The sequence below is a fragment of the Odocoileus virginianus genome, unplaced genomic scaffold, assembly GCF_023699985.2.
Source record: "Odocoileus virginianus isolate 20LAN1187 ecotype Illinois unplaced genomic scaffold, Ovbor_1.2 Unplaced_Contig_37, whole genome shotgun sequence".
Classification (NCBI taxonomy): Eukaryota; Metazoa; Chordata; class Mammalia; order Artiodactyla; family Cervidae; genus Odocoileus; species Odocoileus virginianus.
The window spans coordinates 17153-27711 of NW_027224354.1; the positions used below are offsets into that span (position 1 = coordinate 17153).

The following is a 10559-nucleotide window of genomic DNA, read 5'->3' on the forward strand; positions in this document are numbered from 1 at the left end:
CAGAAGTTAGACAAACATCACAGCCCACTGTCCTGGTGCCATCTCTCACTGAGCTCACCAGGTGAGTCAAAGGTACTCCTGTCTTCCCAGCATGGGGACTGTATTAGGATCAGCACACAGGTATTATGTGGAGCAGCTCTTAGGAGATTCTGTAACACCAAAAATTCAAGAGGACCTACTACCTCAAACCCTTCAAGTCAGCACTTGTCAGAGAGTTGTTTGCTCCTTTCCCCTAGATACATGTAATCTCTGTAGGAGAATCAGTGAGAAATGACTTTTCGCAATGCCTTCCTTAGGACCAGGGCTCAGATAGATCCCACTGCTGTACCCTAACATTTAAAGGGCACTGAAGTCCCACCACGTGCCATACACTCTTGGCAGGTTTCCTCATTCACCCCTCAGGACAGCTCTGTGACAAAGGTATTGCGAGTCCCAGTCACAGATGCCCAAGATCATGGTGACAGAGCCTGGGTCACCTCTGCAAGTAAGTGTCAGAATGGGATGAGGTCCCATCCCTCACCCTCCCTGAGGACACAGAGCAGCTTCCCTTTCAGAAGATGGGCTTTCAGGGCTGCAGAAATGGTCACACACCCCTGCTGTTGTCCCACAGTACTCACTCACCTACCCCATTGGGAGAGGAAGAGGACAGAGGAGATGAAATCCTGCCCCTACTGCCAACTGACCTCGGTGTCTAGGCCACATGCATTGGCTCATCCCTGAAGAGAGGGGTGGGGCTTGGGCAGAAGCTCAAGTATTGCCCTTGAGACAGGTGATCTGGAGGGAGGGCAAGTGATATGTGTAGAAGTGTTTTAAGGAATTGTGCTTTATATTTCACACCCTTTAATCCTAGTGGCTATTCAAGTTACCCATTATTATGACCATTATTCAGAACAGAGTATTAACTTTGTGAGTGTGTTTGCTAATTTGCTTCAGTTGTGTCTGATTCTTTGCGACCCTATAAACTGTAGCCTGCCAGGCCCCTCATGGGACTCTACATGCAAGAATAGTAGAGTGGGTTGCCATTTCTCTCCTCCAGGGGAATCTTCCTAAGCCAGGGATGGAACCCATGTCTCCCTTGTCTCCTGCATTGCAGGTGGATGCTTTACCGCTGAACCACCAGATAAGCAAAAACAAGAATACTGGAGGGGGCTGCTATACCTTCCTCCAGGACTGACTTTAGAGGATTTCAGTTAATCAGGGACACAGCTTTGTTATCTTCCTGATCAGTAGCTAACTCTGGAATTTCAGGGTTTTTTTTCAATTTTGTCTTGAAGCCCATCAGTTCAGTTCAGTTCAGTTCAGTCACTCAGTTGTGTCTGACATTTTGCGACCCCATGAATCGCAGCACGCCAGGCCTCCCTGTCCATCACCAATGCCCGGAGATTACTCAAACTCATGCCCATCGAGTCGGTGATGCCATCCAACCATCTCATCCTCTGTCGGCCCCTTCTCCTCTTGTCCCCAATCCCTCCCAGCATCAGAATCTTTTCCAATGAGTCAACTCTTCACATGAGGTGGCCAAAGTATTGGAGTTTCAGCTTCAACATCAGTCCTTCCAATGAACACCCAGGACTGATCTCCTTTAGGATGGACTGGTTGAATCTCCTTGCAGTCCAAGGGACTCTCAAGAGTCTTCTCCAACACCACAGTTTAAAAGCATCAATTCTTCGGCACTCAGCTTTCTTCACAGTCCAACTCTCACATCCATACATGACCACTGGAAAAACCATAGCCTTGACTAGATGGACCTTTGTTGACAAAGTAATGTCTCTGCTTTTTAATATGCTATCTAGGTTGGTCATAACTTTCCTTCCAAGGAGTAAGTGTCTTTTAATTTCATGGCTGCAATCACCATCTGCAGTGATTTTGGAGCCCAGAAAAATAAAGTCAGCCACTGTTTCCACTGTTTCCCCATCTATTTGCCATGAAGTGATGAGACTGGATGCCATGATCTTAGTTTTCTGAATGTTGAGCTTTAAGCCAATGTTTTCACTCTCCTCTTTCACTTTCATCAAGAGGCTTCTTAGTTCTTATTCACTTTCTGCCATATGGGTGGTGTCATCTGCATGTCTGAGGTTATTGATATTTCTCCTGGCAATCTTGATTCCAGCTTGTGCTTCTTCCAGCCCAGTGTTTCTCATGATGTACTCTGCATACAAGTTAAATAAGCAGGGTGACAATATACAGCCTTGATGTACTCCTTTTCCTATTTGGAACCAGTCTGTTGTTCCATGTCCAGTTCTAACTGTTTCTTCCTGACCTGCATACAGGTTTCTCAAGAGGCAGGTCAGGTGGTCTGGTATTCCCATCTCCTTCAGAATTTTCCACAGTTTATTGTGATCCACACAGTCAAAGGCTTTGGCATAGTCAATAAAGCAGAAATAGCTGTTTTTCTGGAACTCTCTTGCTTTTTCGATAATCCATCGGATGTTGGCAATTTGATCTCTGGTTCCTCTGCCTTTTCTAAAACCAGCTTGACTATTTGGAAGTTCACGGTTCACGTATTGCTGAAGCCTGGCTTGGAGAATTTTGAGTATTACTTTACTAGCGTGTGAGATGAGTACAATTGTGTGGCAGTTTGAGCATTCTTTGGGATTGCCTTTCTTTGGGATTGAAATGAAAACTGACCTTTTCCAGTCCTGTGGCCACTACTGCATTTTCCAAATTTGCTGGCACTTTCACAGCATCATCTTTCAGGATTTGAAATAGCTCAACTGGAATTCCATCACCTCCACTAGCTTTGTTCATAGTGATGCTTCCTAAGGCCCACTTGACTTCACATTCCAGGATGTCTGGCTCTAGGTGAGTGATCACACCATTGTGATTATCTGGTTGTGAAGATCTTCTTTTTTTTGTACAGTTCTTCTGTGTATTCTTGCCACCTCTTCTTAATATCTTCTGCTTCTGTTAGGTCCATATAATTTCTGTCCTTTATCGAACCCATCTTTGCACGAAATGTTCCCTTTGTATCTCTAATTTTCTTGAAGAGATCTCTAGTCTTTCCCATTCTGTTGTTTTCCTCTATCTCTTTGTACTGATCGCTGAGGAAGGCTTTCTTATCTCTCCTTGCTATTCTTTGGAACTCTGCATTCAAATGGGAATATCTTTCCTTTTCTCCTTTGCTTTTCACTTCTCTTCTTTTCACAGCTATTTGTAAGGCCTCCTCAGACAGCCATTTTGCTTTTTTGCATTTCTTTTCCTTGGGGATGGTCTTGATCCCTGTCTCCTGTACAATGTCACAAACCTCTGTCCATAGTTCATCAGACACTCTGTCTATCAGATCTAGTCCCTTAAATCTATTTCTCACTTCCACTGTATAATCATAAGGGATTTGATTTAGGTCATACCTGAATCAGAGAAGGCAATGGCAACCCACTCCAGTACTCTTGACTGGAAAATCCCATGGATGGAGGAGCCTGGTGGCTGTAGTCCATGGGGTCGCTAAGAGTTGGATTCGACTGAGCAACTTCACTTTCACTTTTCACGTTCATTCATTGGAGAAGGAAATGACAACCCAATCCAGTGTTCTTGCTTGGAGAATCCCAGGGATGGGGGAGCCTCCTGGCCTGCCATCTACGGGGTCACACAGAGTCAGACACGACTGAAGTGACTTAGCAGCAGCAGTAGCATACCTGAATGGTCTAGTGGTTTTCCCTACTTTCTTCAATTTAAGTCTGAATTTGGCAATAAGGAGTTCATGATCTGAGCCACAGTCAGCTCCCCATCTTGTTTTTGCTGACTGTATAGAGCTTCTCCATCTTTGGCTGCAAAGAATATAATCAATCTGATTTTGGTGTTGACCATCTGGTGATGTCCATGTGTAGAGTCTTCTCTTGTGTTGTTGGAAGAGGGTGTTTGCTATGACCAGTGTGTTCTTTTGGCAAAACTCTATTAGCCTTTGCCCTGCTTCATTCCGTACTCCAAGGCCAAATTTGCCTGTTACTCCAGGTGTTTCTTGACTTCCTACTTTTGCATTCCAGCCCCCTATAATGAAAAGGACATCCTTTTTGGGTGTTAGTTCTAAAAGGTCTTGTAGGTCTTCATAGAACCATTCAACTTCAGCTTCTTCAGCATTACTGGGGCATAGGCTTGGATTACCATGGTATTGAATGGTTTGCCTTGGAAACGAACAGAGATCATTCTGACGTTTTTGAGACTGCATCCAAGTACTGCATGTTGGACTCTTCTGTTGACCATGATGGCTACCCCATTTCTTCTATGGGTAAGGAGCAGTGGCTGCACTTTGCTGGAGCAGCCATGAAGAGATACCCCACGTCCAAGGTAAGAGAAACCCAAGTAAGATGGTAGGTGTTGCAAGAGGGCATCAGAGGGCAGACACACTGAATCCATAACCACAGCAAACTAGCCAATCTGATCACATAGACCACAGCCTTGTCTAACTCAGTGAAACTAAGCCATGCCCGTGGGGCCACCCAAGACGGTCGGGTCATGGTGGAGAGATCTGACAGAATGTGGTCCACTGGAGAAGGGAATGGCAAACCACTTCAGTATTCTTGCCTTGAGAACCCCATGAATAGTATGAAAAGGCAAAAAGATAGGATACTGAAAGAGGAACTCCCCAGGTTGGTAGGTGCCCAATATGCTACTGGAGATCAGTGGAGAAATAACTCCAGAAAGAATGAAGGGATGGAACCAAAGCAAAAACAATACCCAGTTGTGGATGTGACTGGTGATAGAAGCAAGGTCTGATGCTGTAAAGAGCAATATTGCATAGGAACCTGGAATGTTAGGTCCATGAATCAAGGCAAATTGGAAGTGGTCAAACAGGAGATGGCAAGAGTAAACATTGACATTTTAGGAATCAGCGAACTAAAATGGACTGGAATGAGTGGAATTTAACTCAGATGACCATTATATCTACTACTGTGGGCAGGAATCCCTTAGAAGAAATGGAGTAGCCATCATGGTCCTGCCCCATAGAGAAGTATAAATGGTTTTGTTAGCCTTTACTCACATAGTTATGGACATTTAGACAGCTTCCTATATTTCCATTTTCCCCCCTATTTCATGCAATCCTGCAGCAAATATCCTCTTACCAGCTTACTTTTGTACATGTGTAAAAATTTCCCTGCAATCTTCCCTGGGACTTGATTTCAATAAATTCTGTCATAAGTTGTCAGAGCATGCTCATTTCTTACCCACCTCTAAACTTTTGTTCATAATATTTACATTTATTTCTGACTGTGTTCTGTTTCCTTGACTTATGCTGAAGTTGAGCCTCCCCAACCTGTCCCCCCCACACACGAGCCAGTTTTCAAATGTTTGTGAATTTTTTGTTTATTTTTGTTTTTTGTATTTTTCATATGTGTCAGATGATAGGTAATGAAAGGATATTTAGATGTTTTCACTAGCACTCCTTAAATTATTAGTGAGTTGGAACATATTTTTGTGATTATTGGCCATTTTAATTTCTTCATCTGTGAACAGTTTACACATTTTGTCCACTTTGGTATTTTGTTGTAGGACCTCTCCATGCATTCACTGATCCATGGACTTGTGATTTCAGTGCATTTTTATTGGGTGAATATTATTTGCCAGACACTTCAGTGAAAATCCATGTCCTAGAAGATCTCTCTTCTGAGATCTAGATGCTTATAGTCATTGAAAGTGTCCACTTTCAATGTGTTCAAAGAAAAGTATTAGTGGCCATCCATACATGCATGATTTGTCAAGGAAAAAATACTCAGTTCAAAACACTTATCCCTAAGCCCTGACTCGCCACAAAGTAAAAAGGATGCAGTGTTTTACATGAGGAGGGCACTACCTCAGGATTAGCATTTCTGTGATCTCTACAGTTATGGTAGGATATTTTACATAATTCTTAGAAATTATATAATATTCTTAGAAATTATATAATTCTTAGAAATTATATAACATTTCTGAGTCTGCATTTTCTAATTTATAAAATGGAAACAGTTGTTCTGAGGAGCAAAAGAAGAAGATATATCAGGTGTCATACGCAGCATATTGTACATAGGACACCAAATAGATGTTAATTTCCCTCTTATCCCATACCCATCTTTCCTTTATAGGAGTGTCCCTTGACATAATCCAAATAGCATTACTCTATGATGATGACTGGAAAGATTAAACAGAAGAGAAATGTATAAGTTTCCATTATGTATTAACTTCTGTGTCCTATCTCTTCGCTGGCGTAACTTGTCAGTTAGTTTAGGAAGAAGGAAACAATCACTGGACCAGCTCCATATGGTTTGAGAAAGAAACCACCAAGACCATCACCCCACATCACTTTATTGCGTATACTTTCCCATTCCACTTTTTATCTTCTGTGTTAATTTCTCCAGAGTAATATATGCAATGTTATCCAGAAAGAGGAGGTTTGCAAAGGAACACTGCAATAGGATACTGGCGCCAGGTACATCATCCACCTTTGGGTAAGTCTTTTCCCCTGTGCTGGTTGTTTTTCAGATAAAATCTGTGAGATAGATATAGAGGTAAATGAGATCCCATTTAGGAAAGAGCCTTTCCTTTTGAGACCTTAGTTGAGAAGGAAGAAGCAGTGATTTCCAAATAATTACTTTCCAATCTTCAGCTCTTATCACACTCTGTTATCAGATGAACTCAGTAAGTCCTCATACTGTTTTGTAATTGAATTACCATTTATGCATGGTCATAGGATGATTTGAACTTAAAATTTGCAAAAAGCAGTGGACCTCAGGAAACGACAAAGAACTCAGCTTTCCTGAATGTATACTATTTTTAATCTCATGTATTTTGCACAACATTCTGGGGAGGTAGAGAATATGATTTCTACACCATTTTGTAGCTGGTGAAGTGATGATATACAGAGATTAAGTAACCTGGCTGGGGGTCATCCTGCTACTAAGAAAAGCAGAGACTAGTACCTTACATGTCCACACACAGACCGCATGAGGCTCAGCCACACATCACGCCAAAATCAAGTAAATTTTGCTTTCCTGCTGACCTGTGCCACTTCTGTAATCTGTCTCTTCATTTCTGACTCCAGGATGCCAGGTCTGCCTATATTTTTGCAAGACAATAAACCTGATTTGACCTCAATTTCCTATTCTGTAAAACCTGGGGAGTGTGAAAAGAACACAAGCAAAATTTTGGAGTTGATGGATACATCAGCTTTGGTTTGGTGATTATTATGGGTTTATGCATAGGTCCAACTTCAAGAATACATATATATGTTAAGCATGTGTAATTTTTTGGCATATCAATTATACCTCAGTAAAGCTAAAGCAAAGAAACTAGGGACTATGTTTAAACTATTATAGGTATTTTTGAAAGCAGAGTCCCCAGACCACCTATATGTCATAAGGAATATGCACTCTCTAATAGAGGGACAATTCTCCTGTTGAGAATTAATACTTGAAGGAGCAGTCCCCAAATACATACAGACAGGAAGTGCACAGACTCTTTAATGGACACTGACAAATCAACCTGGAAAGACGTACTGATTGAGGGCCCCACCAGCTGTAACATAACATGTAGGCTTCCCCTCATGCTCACCCACTGGAAATACTCCATAGTTTGTTGTTATACGTTCTGATGTGATGAATGGAAAATCTATTGCCACCATTTTTACCTGCATATCAAGGTTATTGAAAATAAAAGCTTTCCTCCTATACAAGACTCTATCAGTCATAACTGTCATTTTTTTCACTGCAAATGGGTCTAGTTACATAGGAAGCCTAACAATGAGTGACAGTCACATAAGCCTACAGTTTCTCCTAATGCTACTGCCTGCTTGTAAGCTCCAGTTGTGTGTGTGTGTGTGTGTGTGTGTGTGTGTGTGGGCTCTGGGGGTTCCCAGTGAGTGTGTATCCCTGGAAAGAGGTTGAGAATATCTCTGTGATGTATGTTGAGTTCAGGATTAGAGAGGAGCTGGATTTGCTCATTCTCAAGGCTTTCTAAATGGCACACAGCTAGACCACAACGTGCTTCTGAGCAGACAGTAGTCTCTTTCCCCAGATGGAAGGCAAGCCTGCTCAGGCCAGGGATGGATCCCTCCAGGACATAAGGTGTGGCTGTCTGACTAAATCTGCTGCTGAGCTCTGAAATTGAGGGCTCCCACCTTGCAGCCTCCACTCCAGTATTCTTGCCTGGAGAATCCTGTGGAGAGAGGAGCCTGGTGGGCTGCCATCTATGGGGTCACACAGTCAGACACGACTAAAGCGACTTAGCAGCAGCAGCATCTTGCAGCCTCAGCTGCAGAGTCCTGAGGAGCTATATCCTCTCAACCACCCACCACACAGGTTCAGTCATCTCCCTGAGGAGTTCCACACTCATGGATAAAGATCCTTAAATTCTTATCACATCTATGACACACTGTGAATTCATCTATTCTTCCAGTCATATATTTGACAGACATTAGGAAGAAACTCTACAAAACTCTTTGGGTAAGTCTTAGGTGTCTCCAGAATGGAAACAAGGCAGTAAGGCATGAGAAGCCTGATATGGTACCTTGAGATGTTACATCTAAGAAGAGATGGATCCTTCTCATTAAGATCTCAACCTACTCAAGTGTTCTATAAATGGTGATTTTTACAACATCATTTATTGCTGTGAGCCTCTGTCCACATCTCTAGTTACTGTCCTCTTGATGTATATTCTTCCCTTCGCACCAAAATTTTACAAAGAATTCTTGATACTCAACTCACATCTCCTTGCACCTGCCCTGTGACTCAATCTTCATCCCTTATCTAATGGGCTGTGTCCTCCCACACTTTTAAATTTACCATGACAGTGTCAATAGTCACCTCTTTGTCACATTTATAGATCATGAGTCAAATGTAGACAAACAGATATTTCTCCAGGAGGTATGTCTGTCCCCAGGACAGAATTCATTTGCTTGTATATGATAATACAAAGATTTGTATATGATTATACAAAGATTATATCATCATGCTATCAGTTACCAAAAAGCTCAAATTGTAAAGTACCTTCCATAGAATCAGTCAGACAGTGTGAAGGCTGTGCCTTAGACATCGCACTTTCAAATAAAGCATATGCTTTCCCTTTTACATCCCATATTCTTGCTTCACTGAAAGGGATTTTGCAAATAAATTTAAGACATGTTAGCAATTATTTGTGGTTATTTAAATAAACTCTGATGTACCTGTTTTCATTTCTTTGTTAAAGATTTCCAAGTATGCAATGAAATCATCTAAAATTATGTCTCACACTTTGCCACAGTTAAATGTGTCACCTAAAGTATTGTCTGTTATACCACAATTAAGCAATATACTAGTTTTGAAATACCAGTGTAATGGTGGTGATAAGTCTTTGGCAGGTTCCTGGCTCTTAAGTCAAAATACTTGTACTGCATTACAGAAATCAAATTTTTAGGATGTATCCATTCAGTAAAATAACACAAATCTTATAATAAAAATATATACAAATCCATACTAATATAAATAAATGAATTAATAAAAAGAGGAGATAAATTTTCCTGATTAAACAATTCAAAATAATTCAAATAGACACCTTCCCTCTATGAGATGAATCTCCCCCCTTCTACCCCTGAAGGCAGGCCTGACTTAGTGATTCATTTATAAAGAATAGAGTAAGTGAATGGAAAACTGTTATCGTACACTGGAGAAACTCAGCAAATAGCATCTTAACCCAGTGATCAAGGTCAACCTTTCCAATGATTCAGTGATGTCATGTGGGTACCATGTCCTCCCAGATATGATGTGATGAGAAGGGCACTTCAACTCTGTGGTATTTTTTCCCCTAAATTCACAACCACAGTCTAATCATGAAAAAAAATAACAAAATATGCCGGTACTCTTCAGGATTGTCAGAGTCATGAAAACAGTGTGACAGATCCTCAGACAGTTAAACAGAGAGCTCTTGCAATGGAGAAAAGACAGTCTCTTCAATAAATGGTGCTGGGAAAACTGGACAACTACAAATAAAAGAATAAAATTGGAGCATTCCCTAACATACAGGAAAATAAACTCAAAATAGACTAAAGACCTAAATGTAAGGCTGCATACTACATAACTCCTAGAGGAAATCATAGGCAGACCACACTTGGATATAAATTGCAGCAATGTTTTTTTGTTTGTTTGTTTTTTGGATCCATCTCCTAAAGTAAAGGAAATAAAAGCAAAAATAAACAAAATGGACCTAATTAAACTTGAAAGTTTTTGCACAGCAAAGGGAACCACTGACAAAAAGAAAAGACAATCTACTGAATGGGAGAAAATATATGCAAATGATATGATTGATAAGGGATTAATATTCTGCATACATAAACAGCTCATGCAAATCAACATTAAGAAAACAACCCCGCACCAATTAAAAAGTGGGCATAAGAACTGAAGAGACACTTCTCCAAAGAAGAAATGCAAATGGCCAATAGGTACATGAAAAGATATTCAACATTGCTAATGATAAGAGAAATGCAAATCAAAACTACAGTGAGATATCACTTCACACCAGTCAGATGGCTATCATTAACAAAAGCCGCATAAATAACAAATGTTGCCTAGGATGTGGAGATTTAGGGACCCTGGTACACTGTTGATGGGAGTGTAAACTGG

The 10559-nt window shown here is 41.1% G+C and overlaps 1 long non-coding RNA gene across 1 annotated transcript; it reads left to right on the top strand.

Annotated features, from left to right (window-relative positions):
- The first annotated feature begins 261 nt into the window (after positions 1-261).
- On the top strand, positions 262-7169 carry LOC139034194 (uncharacterized). Its single transcript, XR_011486622.1, has 3 exons — positions 262-484; positions 6327-6416; positions 7010-7169. It is a non-coding gene; the product is annotated as an uncharacterized lncRNA (long non-coding RNA).
- Positions 7170-10559: the final 3390 nt, after the last annotated feature.